Source organism: Ptychodera flava, chromosome 10 (assembly GCF_041260155.1).
Source record: "Ptychodera flava strain L36383 chromosome 10, AS_Pfla_20210202, whole genome shotgun sequence".
Lineage (NCBI taxonomy): Eukaryota > Metazoa > Hemichordata > Enteropneusta > Ptychoderidae > Ptychodera > Ptychodera flava.
Window position 1 is genome coordinate 15,039,272 of NC_091937.1, and position 15,988 is coordinate 15,055,259.

The 15,988-nt window shown below is 37.9% G+C and overlaps 1 long non-coding RNA gene across 1 annotated transcript; it reads left to right on the forward strand.

Annotated features, from left to right (window-relative positions):
- Positions 1 to 215: 215 nt before the first annotated feature.
- Positions 216 to 15,920, forward strand: LOC139142081 (uncharacterized). The gene is made up of 3 exons (XR_011554294.1): positions 216 to 325; positions 11,778 to 11,919; positions 12,642 to 15,920. It is a non-coding gene; the product is annotated as an uncharacterized lncRNA (long non-coding RNA).
- The last annotated feature ends 68 nt before the right edge of the window (positions 15,921 to 15,988 follow it).

Sequence of the window (15,988 nt, forward strand, 5' to 3'; positions counted from 1 at the left end):
ATTCAAAACATTCGCTCAGTCTCCTTTTGTAAGACTATGGAGCCATGAAGCGAAGGTACCTTACACATTTCCGAAAATCCCTCGTCAATCAGGACCTATATTTCCCTCAGCGTCTATGTAACATTATAATAATCATTACGACTCAGACCTGCTGCGGTCCTCAGAGACAGCGGACATGCGCATATAAGCCACTACAAACTGCGCTGTGGCCGACTGCTTTCGTGGTTTGCAGACAGCTTTGCGCCAGACCTGCTTCACAGTTGCAAGAGGACACACCGACTACTGGCAACAATTTTGTAATAGTCAGAGACAAGATCCTTTAAAGGTAACGTCCTCTTTGTCAATAATTTCCTGACATCTGGGTGCATGGCTGCACTGATGACATTTTTTAACCGAGGGGGAGGGTTAAGGGGGAGTCGCCGTATTGTTTAATTGTTTGTTTGTTTTCCTTTTAACAATTTCACGTTCAGGTACTCTCTTTACACTAACAAATAATTTACAAAAATAGATTTGACCATCATTCTTGCTCGGATGCGATTCTTTCATAGATTGCATTCGTCCATTGACAAACTTGTTCAAAATTATTATTGAACTTGTACGGTAAACAAGGAGTCTAAATAACCCCTTTGAGAGTTATTTGATACTCTTTTCGGGGGCAAAACGTCAAATATATTATCACAAATGTCCATACTTACATGACCATTTTCTGACATATAAAAAAATGCGCTTCAACATAGAAAATCACAACGCATAAAATTGTTGTTTGTGGCTCTAACAGATAATTAATAATGCCATCATCATCAGTTGCATGCTAAACTTGTATAGCTCCTGTTTATCTCGAGTAAACTATTCAAGGTTTCGTTTTGTCTGTTTTTGGAGAAAGAGAGAGAGAGAGAGAGAGAGAGAGAGAGAGAGAGAGAGAGAGAGAGAGAGAGAGAGAGAGAGAGAGAGAGAGAGAGAGAGAGAGAGAGAGGGAGGGAGGGAGAGAGAGAGACAGAGAGAGACAGAGAGAGAGAGAGAGAAAGAGGGGGGAGGGAGAGAGAGAGGGGGGACAGACTGGCAGAAAGTGGGAGCACTTGTTCACACATGATCAAACGTATTGATGCCATTTTTGAAGAATTGGAAGGTACGAACAAAAGATAAAACTTCGGCCTCGGACATATCTCTATGGCTACAACGTACAGCCCTTTCACAAAGGCCTCATTCTTTCGGATTGCAGATCGAAATACTCTTCAACTTACATGACTTAGAGTCAGATATCCCATTGCATTTGAAAGACAACGGCTCTTTCTTATTTTCTCATGATTTCTGTAATTTGCAGAGGGAATTATCATACAGCCTCTACGATCAACCTGTTCCTGCATTAATAGGAAACGGTAACAATTTCACGCAAGAGGTCTCCATGACAGCAGCTTTCACTTTGAATCTCACTATCATCAATTTGGCGATTTCTGTAAACAATGATGGATTCGGCGATCATCTTGATTTAATCAATCGGCTGAAACTTGCGACGAAATGAAACTTCCGAGTCTGGATTGATCATCTGCTTGGCAATTTTCTGATACAGTCTCAGGTGGTCGAAGTTTTCGTAAAGCTATAGTCACAAGACAGATCGTTTCAACTCGGCCATCATGATTTTCCTTAGGATTATTAGCAGCAAAGTCCCAGTCTTCATTAGCCTTGGGTATGCACATCATTTCCAATTTCATCCGCTGTGCAATGGAACGTACAGGCCTTATAGGGTTGTACGCTGAATTTTAAAGGTGCAACCTTGTCTGTCGCCAGCTATTAACGGCAAGGTTAACAGTGGCTTCCGTCTGCATTCGGACGCAATATTAAGGTAGAATGCGCCTCGGGGACATATTCAGACTCTCAAACTTTTACGATTCTCTCTTGATCTACCAATGTTGGGGTTCATTTTAAAGCTCTTGGAGAAAGAAAACTTTTCGCCGTCTTAGTTTTTCGAAAATCGAAAATTGTATTTTTCTCCATAGAGTTAACACAGAGATGGCGGCCATTTTGAATTTCAGATGTTGGTAGATTTTGGGTTATTTGTTTCTCCAGTACAAAAATTTGCATGCATGGCGACCCCTGATTTTCATTCTGGATTCGATGAGAGTTGCTTATTCTGGATTCGATGAGAGTTGCAATTGGGTTAAAAGTGTCATTGAGGAAAGTTTGAGCAAAAGTTTTCAGTCTTTCATTTTCGAGGCGCATACTACTTTAACGCAGAATGCGCCTCATTTTGAAGCTCATGGAGAAACCACACTTTTCACTGGCTTGTTTTTGTGAAAATCTAAAATACTATTTTTGTCCATAGCGTTAACATGAGGAAGGCAACGATTTTGAATTTCACATGTCTGGAAAATGTCAGGTAATTTTTTTTCGGGATTCCAAAATTAGCACATTTACCCCTTGTTCCAGTTTTGTTTTCTGATCGGACAGGTTAATTTTCTTTAGACTTTACGAAAAATTTTAGCAAAAGTTTCAGACTACATTTCGAGGCGTGTACTGCCTTAAGTACTTGGAGCGTCATCTCTGGAATTGACGGAGTGCATGTGCTAAAACTGTATAAAAAGAATATGGTATAGCCTAATATGATGCCTTGCATGAAATAATGTATCCATTCGATTTTGGTGAAATATATAAACCCGTCCTTCAGTTTCTGGCGACGGTACTTTGCTCTCAGGAGGAGTTGGTACATCTGTTAGTCCGAACATCTGTCCTAGGGGACAGTCCAGATATCTGTCCCCGAGGCGCATTCTACATTAAAGGTAGGCTATACTGTCACCTGTTCCAATTTTGCCACAGTTACCATGGAGAGAAAAAATCTAACCAATCACAGATTTTAAGCGGGTGGCCGCTTTTTAAAAACAGCGCCCTCACATGGTTATTTTATACCAAGGAACGCCCCTTTGACCATATATGGGCATATTTAGATTACAGGTGACTGAGCGTATACCTTTACGGTAGAATGCACAGTACTGTAGATTTCCCATATAATTCATTGGGATTTGTCTCCTCGGAGATACCTAAGTGAAGTCCGGTCTACTATGTCTCTCATGTGTAGACAAATTCACAGACTATTTATCAAAATTTTGAAAACGTACTTTTATGCACACCATTCTTCTCAATTCTCATTTTAAATAATTTGGAAAATTATGCATAATTGAGAGAGGAGATAGCATTTTTGTGAAATTTGCCAGAGATTGTGTCCTCAGCCATACAGAATAATGTGATGGAAAGTAGGGAGACTAGTTGCACCTGTTTTATGAAACAAAAGGATATTGATTTTTTGCAATGGAAGTGACAAAAGAAATTTGCATGCTAAGTTTTCTTAGAGAATGACCCCTTTAGTTCGTCATAACTTGCTGCCTAAAAAGTATGGCATTTGTAGAACCTGCAGAATGTGACTTTTATGGTTGTTTAGTGGTTATTTTCAAACTTTCACTGAAATATCTAAACGTACTTTTACTAGATATTATTTAAAAATTATTCTGATGCTGCACACTAGTGCTTACATGCAGAACTGAAAAAGTTTTTAGAAAAGTAACCTTCAAGGATACAAAGCAAAGAGTATTGTGGGTAATTTATTGTACTGTGGAATGCGCCTCGGGGACAGATATTCGAACTCTCAAATTTCAAATTCTTTTTCTGATCTACCACTTGTGGAGCTCATTTTGAAGTTCTTAGAGTAAGGAAAGGTTTTACAGGCTATGTTTTTGTGAAAATCAATAAGTTAAATCCCCATAGAGTTAACACTGGGATGGCAGCCATTTTGATTTTGAAGTATCGGTAAATGTAAGGTAATTAGTTTCTCTGGTACCAAAATTTGCACGGTGACCTTTAAGTTTATTCTTGATTTGTTCAGATAGTTCTTGAAAATTTCATCGGGTAAAGTTTAAGCAAAAGGTTAAGTCTTTCAATTTTTTGAGGCGCGTACGACAGTAGAAAAGCTCAAGCAAACTTGAAACATACATTTGGCGCCAAAAGTGCAGATATTTGTAGACAAAGTGAGAAGACAATATTGAAAAGTTTGAGATGTTGGCCCAGGAAACATTTACTTAAAACATGAGCAAATCAAAATATTGAAGTCATTTTTTCTCATAGAAAAAGCAGCCATTTGGATATTGTAGCCACAGCCACTGGCTTATTTTGGTGCTATACAGTGATTTCCTACCACTTTGTCTTCTTTAAAGATCTGAGCTTTGGGTTTCAGAACGAGCTCAGGAATATAATGTCTTGACTTCGCAACTTCTTTCTGGCCATGCAGTTTGATCACATCTCTATGCCGCACAGAAGAAGGCGTCTTAACCGAAGACAACAAACAATTACCTTCCTCATAGCAGATCAAAAGTTTATCTGTAGACATCGCAATAACATTTACGCAATCGCTATATCTATTGATTTATAGACACGTGCAAAATATCAAATATCTCCTTCAGCTATATCGAAATTTTTCAAAGTGAGCCGTTCTTAACTGCTCTTAGATCCTGTTCCCAAAGTCGATAGATATCTTAAGCGATAAGCATCGCACAACCGTCCACTATTGATTCTACAACATTGTGATCTGCGTTATCTGTAACAAGAAGGAACTCAACGGTTTTGCGCTGATTCTAAAAGACAGTCGCTTGCTAAAAGTCGGGGATTGATCATCTACAACATCAATAATTCAAATCACACTCAACTCCCCGTCACTAATAGATATCCCCGGAGAAATTACTTTTTTGCGATGATATATATTTCAAGTGTTGTTTTGGCGAGTTCACGAAGGTAACTTCTCTCGCGGGCACCGCCGACACTAGCTTAGTATCGGTTTACTTGTCATCAAAGTACAGTTAAAAAGAAATTTGTGTTCTACTATCGGCAAAACTTGTCAACAGGGATGTGAGTGAATCTTAAAACCCCCTTGAGCTGCTTTGTTTCTATAAATATTTCTGTTTAAATTGGTCGACTTACCTAGTTATATCAAGTTGATTTTTTAAATAAGCATCATAACCATAAACCCATTTATTGGCCGAGGTTTCTATTTTTCACCTATAAAGCAAGATATCGTCCCGAGGGAGGTTTCAAAATGTACATCCACTTCAAAAGCTATCACACATGACACTAAGTCGACTATGATAACTTCAGTAAGTATATAGTTTATGTATTTGCTAAGGTGAGGTACGGTAATAGGCGAATGCTATTCCACAATATTCAACATATCAACTCCTGTTGTACTTAATATCCGACATGTTCATCATCAAATGATGACGTTCGGAAATGGGAGTCTAAAACCAGTCAGAAATTTTGCGTTTCCTCAAGGTAATATGCGAATCGAAACTGTAAAACTTAAACTTCAGCTAAGTGCAACTTTCAATCATTCTCTTTAATAATCAAGGATTAAAATTGAAGGTCAACGTGACAAAATTTTGTACTAGAGAAACAAATATTGACCGACACTTGAAATTCAAAATGGCCGCCATCCCTGTGTTAACTCACCGAAGAAAATTAAATGTTCGATTTTCAAAACAGTCAAAAGTTTTATTTACTATAAGCGCTCCAAAATGGGCCAAAACAAGATAGGATAAGATAGATAAGAAAAACACTGTGAAAATTTGAGAGTCCGAATATCTGTTCCCATAGGCGCATTGTAACTAAAGTATTATTTTATCATGCTGCCCGTCACTATTGGTTTTGATGAAACTTGTACAATACGGCAGCTGGTAGTCAATGATTCATTCCTATTCCGTTATTTTTTAATTATCATAGATCTTTAATGATTCAGATACATATATATAATTTAATGATTGAAGGGTATCGCCATGACCGTAGGCAATTTATTAATTTCTATCCAGTAATTGGAATACGAGCGGGTTCATTCAAATTTCTGACTGCACAGAACCCGGTGATTCAACGCAAATGGGAGTGGTTACTTACGAGATATTCAGAAAATTGTGGATTTAACACGCACAGGGACAGATGAAGAAGCTACCGCAGACGAAATGTTACAAAGTTCTTAAATCCAGAATGATCTGTAGCTCATGGAAACCTATAATTGATTCCAGCAATATCTTCGCGAGCACTGCATAACAAGCACGACAAAAGGCTGTACACATGTACAGGTGTGATGAAAGTTCCTTTGACGGGAACCATCTTTACCAAGCCTAAAGGCACATGCAGCTTTTTCCATTAAGCCTCGATTTCGTGTGAATTGATTTCGTCGGCGATGAATTTTTGTTCCTCTCTATAGAATGAAAAGCTTGCATGTAAGAAGAAAACACACGTTGACTACACATTCTGATAGTGCAGTATATAGCATACCCTCTCTTCGTTCGGCTTAAATTAGACGAATAGATTGAACTTCGTATTTAGGCTAATCGTGCCCTGCAGTAATATCCCCATGTTACATTTGAATTTACGCATTCAGATATTATACACATTATGCCATGTCAAATTTAGACTTACAAAAAGATAATAACTTTGTATTTGTTTCGATGGAGAGCATTATGAACTTTGCATCCGATTTTGCGAATTTTAATATCCATGGGGGAAAGGAGGGAAGGGGAGGGAGAGATATAGACGGACAGACGGGCAGACAGACAGACAGACGGACGGAGGGACGGAGGGACAGAGGACAGATAAATTGTATATAATTTGTCTCCATAGTACCAAAATTTGCACCGTGACACCCCTATAGTTTGATTCCTAACGTTGAAAGAGGAATGGTGGAAAGTTCATTGAGAGAAGTTTGAGCAAAAGTTTACGTCTTAGAATTTCAAGGTGCGTACTACCTTAACCCTGTGATCGTGATTACTTGCCTGTGTCCCAGAATAAAACCGCAAATCGTCCCCCCGGTAATTCATTAATGATTAATTCGATTAAAGAGCGCATTCACTAATTGAATTATAGTGTCTATATATAGTAACTTGGACAAGGAGACTTGAAGGGCGCGCCGCAGTAAAAATAAGTAAATTTCAGGGCATTTAATTAAGGAATTAATAGATAAATCTGCCTAATTTATTGAAATTTATCAGAAAATTATGCATGCAGCCTTGTGTTCAAATTAGCGCTTCGCTGATAAGCTTGAAAAATAAAATACCAGTGGTATGACTTATACGTATTTCAGGACGCAATTGAAAGTGCTGAAGTCGCTCTCTTATGGCAAGATTTTAAAAATTGATCGAGCGGCCATTATGCCTTTTGTAGCTACGATCACGACAGAGGCAACAGGTCACTATACAAGACCCGCGTAGTGCACAACATTGGACTGACCAGCGAAAATCGGGCAACTAAACACTGTTTTACGCCTGAGGTCACTACACACCATCTCTCTATTCTACTCGGTCGTCGGCCTTAGAAAGCATACGCTCAACGCGCCTCGGAGACAGATATTCGGACTCTCAAACTTTTTCAATTCTTTTCTGATATACCGCTTGTGAGGGTTCCTTTTAAGGCTCTTGAAGTAAGAAAACTTTTCACCGGCTTAGTTTTTCGAAATTCGAAAATTTTATTTTTCTCCATAGAGTTAACACAGGAATGGCGGCCATTTTGAATTTTAAATATATGTAAATCTTGGGTTATTTGTTTCTCTTGTACCAAAATTTGCACGGTAACGCCCGATTTTATTCTTGATTTTGAAAGAGAATGGTTAAAAGATTCCTTAAGGAAAGTTTGAGAAAAAGTTTAAGTCTTTGTCTTTCGAGGCACATACTACCTTAATAACAATTGCTCTCTGGGGGAAAACGGGCAATTACTGTACACCTAATGAGATAGAGATCTCACCCGTTCCAGGTTACTCTACTTGGAGAAAGCATTTTTGCAAGGAATCGCCAAACAAGTGAAATCAAGACAAAAACGTCGTTGAAAAAAAAAAAAAAACATGTAAAGAGCACTTACAGCTGAGAGACAATTAAAACCTGAAATATTGCTCTTACAAAACAAGAAAAATTTGTTGAGATTGACGTCAATGAAAGTTGAACAAGTCGTCTTAAAGGTGTTACCCTCTTACGGCGGATGTTAGCAAGTTTCATGTCTACATTATGAATACCTACTTATGGAAGAAATAATGTGATCTTTTGCGACTTTTCATAACGTCAATCGATTCTTGAGCAGACCCTTACTAATTAATTAGCCTACTAAAAGTAACTGTACAGACATTTTTCCACGCCCACAGAGAATCCCTTGTGTTTCATCGCTTATCGAATCTAGTTGTACTTAATCCAGGAGAGATGTGCATCAACTCGGTATGACGATAAGTTTTAGAAGAAACTTGAAGTTGAACATAGCAGTATGATATATCTCGCGTTTCAACCAACAGACTGCCGGCAAAAGTGCTATTCAAACGGGAGGTTGCAGCTGGATAACATTTCGTGAACAACAATGCAAAATAATGTCCCTCGGACCTCGGTCTACATACACCTCTCTGCCATAACATCGGAGACGGTCAGAGACCGGGAAACTCCATGCATCTTGTGTCTTCTCTGCTCGATCTGAATTGAACCTTCGCCCAGTCATGCAAGGAACCTTTCTTAACGCGTTTCTTCAGTCTGCACGATTCACCTTTACAAGAAAAAATTCATCGCTATTAATGGGGATTGTATACCCACGGGCAAAAGCATTTTCGGGGGGAAAAAAGCCGGGGTCAACAGGCAACGCTGGCCTGAGCGAGCTGAAATTTGTAAAGGATGATTTACACCTACCAGAGATGTCTTTCATTAAAATAAAACCGCCGAGTCGTAAACAGCTTGGTGTTTTTCGTCCAGGATAGGATAGGAAATGATGTGTTCGTGTTGATTGGGAGGACAATTACAATATTAACTCAAACATAATGAGTTTGAAGGACTTGGAGTACTTGGTCGACCGTGAAGCAATTAATTGCATTAATTTTCATAATCAATTTATCCCACAATGTGATAACATCAAAGAAATTAGAGACAGTTCTATCACTAAAAACGTATTGATATTGTCCATACGATCCCCCACAGAGTAGAACGAGATTATCTTATCTGTAGCTGACTTGATGCTTCATTCGGAATTTTGTCTCCCGATCACGAGCTTTGCATCGCCTCATCGTCTTTCGATAGGGATATTCAACGTGATAATGACTGTATCTTTCCGGTTGGTGTATTTTCTCTCGATGATTATGACAAACAGTGCTACTACCTTGAACAGCCTGTCGTAAACACAGCTGTAGCGTGTAATTTTCCATATGTATGTATGTATGTATGTATGTATGTATGTATGTATGTATGTATGTATGTATGTATGTATGTATGTATGTATGTATGTATGTATGTATGTATGTATGTATGTGTGTGTGTGTGTGTGTGTGTGTGTCTGTCTGTCTGTCTGTCTGTCTGTCTGTCTGTCTGTCTGTCTGTCTGTATGTATGTATGTATGTATGTATGTATGTATGTATGTATGTATGTATGTATGTATGTATGTATGTATGTATGTATGTATGTATGTATGAATGTATGTATGTCTCTATCTATTTATCTATCTGTCTGTCTGTCTGTCTGTCTGTCTGTCTGTCTATCTATCTATCTATCTATCTATCTATCTATCTATCTATCTATCTATCTATCTATCTATCTATCTATCTATCTATCTATCTATCTATCTATCTATCTATCTATCAATGTGCATGAGCATAATGGATCGAACTCTACGCACGACAATTTTTGATATCTGGACAATGGAAGCTTTTACTGAGAGAAGAAAGGCGTGATTGATTTGCCTCTGGTGGAAAAGAGATTTCTTTATTGATCAAGATGATTTAAAAGAGCAGAGGCGGCTTGATTAGCAATGAGTCGCGTGTTTTATCCAAGTTTGACTGGTTTTAAGACGTACAACTGTTTTGATAATTGGTGATTGTCTCTGGTACACTTGTTAAAATGATACAACTTCGCAGATATTACAGGATATGATTTATGAGAGAGAGAGAGAGAGAGAGAGAGAGAGAGAGAGAGAGAGAGAGAGAGAGAGAGAGAGAGAGAGAGAGAGAGAGAGAGAGAGAGAGATATTTGTTGATGGGATACTTTAAACAGTCATTTTAATACATCAATTTGCGGAAAAATTGAGTGGGTGGGCAGATGACATCAGTGATGATTAAATAAAATGACATTTAAGTCGGTAGGTTAGCTTGTTGATAAGTGACATTTACTTGTGTGGGTGGTATTGTAATCCAGACACAAGTAGTAGTTAGGACTTATAAATTAAAGGTTTTGCTGAATTTAATTTTTGCAGAGGGATAAAGAGTGGGAAATATATGACAGACGAAAACTTTATTGTTAACTGGCCCTGGGTCTATGCAGAACGAGACAAAGTTCCGGACACTCAACTGAATATTTTTTTTTTTCAAACAACAAGTAGACTTCTTGGAAAGTAAGCTTTCCTTAAAGTCTCTAAGGTTTATTCCTGTCACAGGAACGGAGGCATTCCCGTGTGCACTAAATGGGATTTTTCAGACGATGTCGACTGGAGACGAAATTGAAATCATGAGCAATTCATCTCCGGAGACCACCTGTTGCCATCACAATATAGTGTGAAGTCAGATTCGATTCAAAGCAATCCATTGCATGCCTTCAACAGGGTCTTTTTAAAGGGGCGCACAATTAAGATTGGACTTTAAGGTACTATGCCCTTGAAATTGAAAGACTTAAACTTTTGCTCTGGAAATTTTCAATCATTCCCTTTCGAAATTAAATGAAAATGGCGTCATCATGCAAAATTTGATAACAGAGAAACAAATTACACAATATTTACCGACATTTGAAATTTAAAATGGCTGCCAATCCTGTGTTAACTCATGAAGAAAAATTAATTGTTCCATCACGAGCTTCAAAATGAACCCCCCTCGCAAGTGGCAGATTAAAAACGTATTGTGAAAGTTTGACAGTTCCAAATTCGTCGCTAATCGAGGCGCATTCTACCTTAAGGCAGTATGTGCCTCGAAAGTGAAAGACTTAAACTTTTGCTCAAACTTTTCTCATTGAATATTTCAACCATTCTCTTTAAAAATCAAGGACAAAGATCAGGGGGCCACCGTGCAAATTTTGGTACGACAGATAAAAATTACCTAAGATTTACCGATAGGTGAAACTCGAAATGGCCGCCATCCCTGTGTTAACTCTATGGAGAAAAATAAAATTTACGATTTTCGAAAAACAAAGACGCTGAAAAGTTTTCTTACACCAAGAGCTTTAAAATGAACTCCCACAAGTGGTATATCAGAAACGAATTGTAAAAGTTTGAGAGTCCGAATATCTGTCCCCAGGGCGCATTCTGCCTGATGAGACTTTTCATGATTTCCCAGTAAGCTTATAACCTTACATCCTCGTATTTTGGTGGTATATGGTATCTGAAATTCACCACCTCGCTTCGAGGAAAATGCAACCTTTTGTTGGAAAAAGAGTAATAGTTGCCATTCGGTAAGTCAATTGCAGAATTAAGTAAGTGTGATTTGATATTTAAAATACTTTTTAAAGATGCAGCTCGGAGACAGTTACGATATTCTTTTAAATCAAGATGGTGGTTAATACCGATGCAAATTAGGTCGTGTTTGGGCCTTGAAAATGGCCAATTAATTTGTGTGAAAGATTGTCAAGATTTTTTACCTTTTTAAATGTCAGGTTTTAATCTGCAAAACGAGCGTCTCTTTGATAAGTGAGGTAATGCATCCGGAATTAGTACAACAGAGGCGTAGATGCGATGATCTATACAAGACGATGAAACAGGTATACTTTCACCTATGATTTTTTCCTTTATCGGCGCACTGTTCTCATTTGCAGTAGAGCGAAAATGAACATCTGGGCCCCCGTCACCATCCGTATGCTGTTATTTCTGAGTGTGGTCGCCATGGTCACCGCCAGGCCAAACTGGATGGACTACTTCGGAGAAGTTGAGGAAAGCGAAGCCACTGAGATGGAGGAGGTGAGAGAGATTTAACGCGCAATGATGCATGTGTGTCATGGACACTAGATTGGGTAAAGCAAAGCCTTCAACGCAACGTTTTTATCTCAGTTAACGTTCGTGAGCTAAAATGATTACATCGTTATTGACAAATAAATTGGAGATATCTTTTGTTGTACGTACGTGTGCCTCAACGTGTAACCATATTCTGTAAAATGAGAGACTCAGTCTACATGTTTGAGAACGGAATGTATGTACGAATAAGATTTTTGTAAAAGCTCGGGGAGACAACGATATTCCAAGAAACTAAAGTACTTACAAGTATGGTAAGATAGTCAACATTTTACAGCGATATTGTCCGAGAACAACACGTGTAGGCTAAGAAGCACACGAGAAGCACATCGTGGTAAAGGAAATGCCATATCGCATTCAATATTTCAGCGCCATAGCCATAAGTTTTACTCGCTCCAATATGTCGTCGATGTTAAGCTTATAGTTCAGATTTTAAAACAAGTAGAACAAAATGTTTTTTATCAACAGGACAATTGGGCAATCGACTAGCTGTTTTTAACATCTTTTATATCCCCGATTTTACTTCTGTGTAGGTTAATTGTATATCGCTGTATTTCATCAATTCATGATGACTTCAAATTGGGATTTAAAAATGCGCCCAATCCCCTAAGAAAAACCACGTGTAATTTGCTCTCTCTCTCTCTCTCTCTCTCTCTCTCTCTCTCTCTCAGTCATGTGACGGTAAGCTCACACAAGGCGCCGTGTGCGACCCAAAGGTTCGTGACCAGTGTTGTGGTGCTATGGGATGTTATACTGTCTCGGGACAACCCTGTCACCCATCCAAACTCTGCATCTGCCGGAACAAGTCACGCGTTGGTTAACAGTTGTGACCAGCGCCCTCTACCATGCAACGGGTGGTAATATCGAGTGCTGTACGATACGGAGTTCATCGTCAACGTATATCTGTGCAACAAATTTTCTACTTTCCAATTTCTTTAACGCCAATGCAAATCGTGAACTTTGCCTGTCAGACATAGCAAATACGTTTTCAGAAACTTTTACTGTGTACAAATATGGTTGTGGACGGTTGAGGGAATATTACTAATCCGGTGTCGTTGAGTTGAGCACATAGGGGCCTTCAGGCTGATTAACTACCAGGCGTGAAAACACCCGAACAAACATTAAAAACAGACAAAACAAAAATCACCAAGAAATGAGATAAACAATAAATTCAGTAGACATATAAACAAACATGCAAACAGGCTAACTGGAAAATATATGACAAAATTATCTCTGAGAGAGAAGAGGACCATACCATTCACCATCAGGGTGATAATGTACCTTGATTAGAAGTCTCGCAAATGTTGCTCTAATGACAAGAATTGTCACATATTTGTCAATTAGCCTGTTTATTTTATTTTTATATGTTTGTTAATAAGTCTGGATGTTTTTTCTTGATTTATTTCTCTTTTCTTTCATGTTTTCCTTAATCGTCCGTCTGTTCAATTTTTAGGGAGTTTTTCAGCTTGAGGCCCCTGTAGATTGAGTAACGATAAACCCAATACCGGGCAAGCCAATATGAGAATGTCTGTATTGCCAATCTTTACCAGCATTTAATGTCACTCACTGTATAGCAAATGCTCCTGTAATCACGTTAGCCAGCATTCCCAAATCTTTATATTGTGAGAATGTACGTTCAATCCTTGGAACAGCATGGCCAGGCACAGTCACAATCACAGTCGCATTCTATGCAAATATTTGATATCTTCTAGATTCTGTTCTTCATAGCACACATCTGTCTTTCCACAGTTCAGCATTTTATGTCCCTTCTAAAACCACAGGGGACTTGTACTCCTTGTTTATTTGTGTCTGTGTTTGTTTGTGTGTATGTGTTTGTTTATTTGTTATTTTTAATAAAATAACAGCGAAAAGCTGTTTTGTTAATATTTGTCAATAAAGAGCAGTTTATTTATTTATTTATTTGTTTGTTTGTTGATATGTATTTCTGATGGTTAGGGTTAGGCTTAAGTTAGCGTTAGACTTATTCACTCCCTCTATATAGTCTGAATATATAGAGGGAGTGAATAAGTCTAACCCTAACCCTAACTTAAGCCTAACCCTAACCCTAACCATCGGAAATACATATCAACAAACAAACAAACAAATAAACAAACAAATAAATAAACTGCTCTTTATTGATAAATATTAACAAAACAGCTTTTTGCTGTTATTTTATTAAAAATAACAAATAAACAAACACAACACATAAACACAAACAAACACAGACATAAATAAACAAGGAGCACGAGTCCCCTGTGCTAAAACGACTTTCGATCTTCTTATAGGGGATCGTGGCTGTAACTTTTGATGATTTTTTTTTTCATAATTTTTGTTGTTAATGTCGACCACAGTTTCTTGTTCTACTCTCCCAAGAATGTTGAGATCATACACATTCAGTTTGTCAACTTACCTTGCACGTGTAAACTGCATTGCTATTGTTGACTGGTCAGGAGTAGAATTTCAAATTCATCAACGATTCACCTTAAACGTACCGTACAGACGCCGTGTTGAAAAGCCTAATTTTCACATGCTTTGGTGAGTAGAATAAGAATTTGCGATTCACATACAAATCATGGTTACTCTACCATATACAAACCAAAAATAGCGAAAACAATCATCAAAAATTATAGCTACTGGTCCTTTAAGAAACTAAAGAAAGCTTTTGCAATGACGGTATAGATGAAGGAGTTACAATTAGTGATTTTTTTGTGGTAACAGTTTCATTTAATTGAACAACTGAGAACAGAGTAATTAACACACAAATTGAATGTGTCATGAAATATGGCTAAGATAGTGTCAGATGCTGAAAATTTTGATGTTTTTTTGACAGTTTTTATTTTGTATGTTAACAGCAAATTGTTCTTCTCCAAACTGCATGTTGAAATACACAGTATTCAGCTTGTCAACATTGCCTGTACATATATAGACAGAATTGCTATTGTTGGCCGGTGAATTTTTATCCAGGCAAATATACAGATGTATACCATAACAGTGCACTGTACATGTACATGCTGTGATGACAAGCTCACAGTGGTTATTTCAACATGTTTTGAGGAGGTAGAAGAAAATCTTGAAATACAAAACAAAATAAGGAAGATATTGTCAAAAGTTTAAGCTACTGACCCTTCAGCTTGTGTGTTTAATATCTACTGGGACTAGCACAGACATCATCCATGAAAAGAAACAATAGTATGCTTCAGTGAGGGCAGTATACCATCTTTCAGCATCGATTAAAGATGAAAAATAAATTGTCAAAACGGTGTTGGCAAGCTCATGTACCTCCTTTTTTCCAAGAACTGAAAAACAAAGTAATCGACCATCTAGGCTTAAGGAGTGCTCAATCCTCACTGAAGCAAATTGGCTTCTAGTTTGTGTATGCATGTGATCTCCAAAAATTTATTGACTGTTGAAATGAAGTAATAGATGTATATAAAGAGGACAAAGTCACTGTGATGTTTTGCTTGTATTGAAATGATGTGATATCATTCTAAAATCAGTCATTAAGTCAAATAGTATCACTGTGTGATTAGATGATGGTGAAATAAAACCTGGCTATTTAAATGTATGCCATTGTTGAAGATGTAAGAGCTACCATTATCTTGTATAGTGTACATTAAATTTCTGGCCGAAAGGTAAAAATTGTGTTGCTCTTATTTTTGTCAGCATATTGAGAGCATCTTTTGCTAACCATACCTTTAGCATGTATTACAATGTATAAACCACTTCACAAGTGAGCTTGTTCTCATGACTGAAGACAATGGCAGATGGATAAGAAAGTGTGGGTGCTTTGCAGGAGATTGCAAAAAATTATCATTCGCGCAGAAAAATTGGATTGACACCTTTCAAGGCACACAAGGTCTGCATATGATTGTTACCATTTTTCACCATTCTTTAAAGTGATGGATGTAATGTGCCCGCTCTGAGAAAATTAAAGCTACCTTCTGACTCAATTCAAAGGTATGTCCTGTTTGTTGATGCCAACCGACTGATTTATTTTTGGTGTACAGTAAGAGTGTGT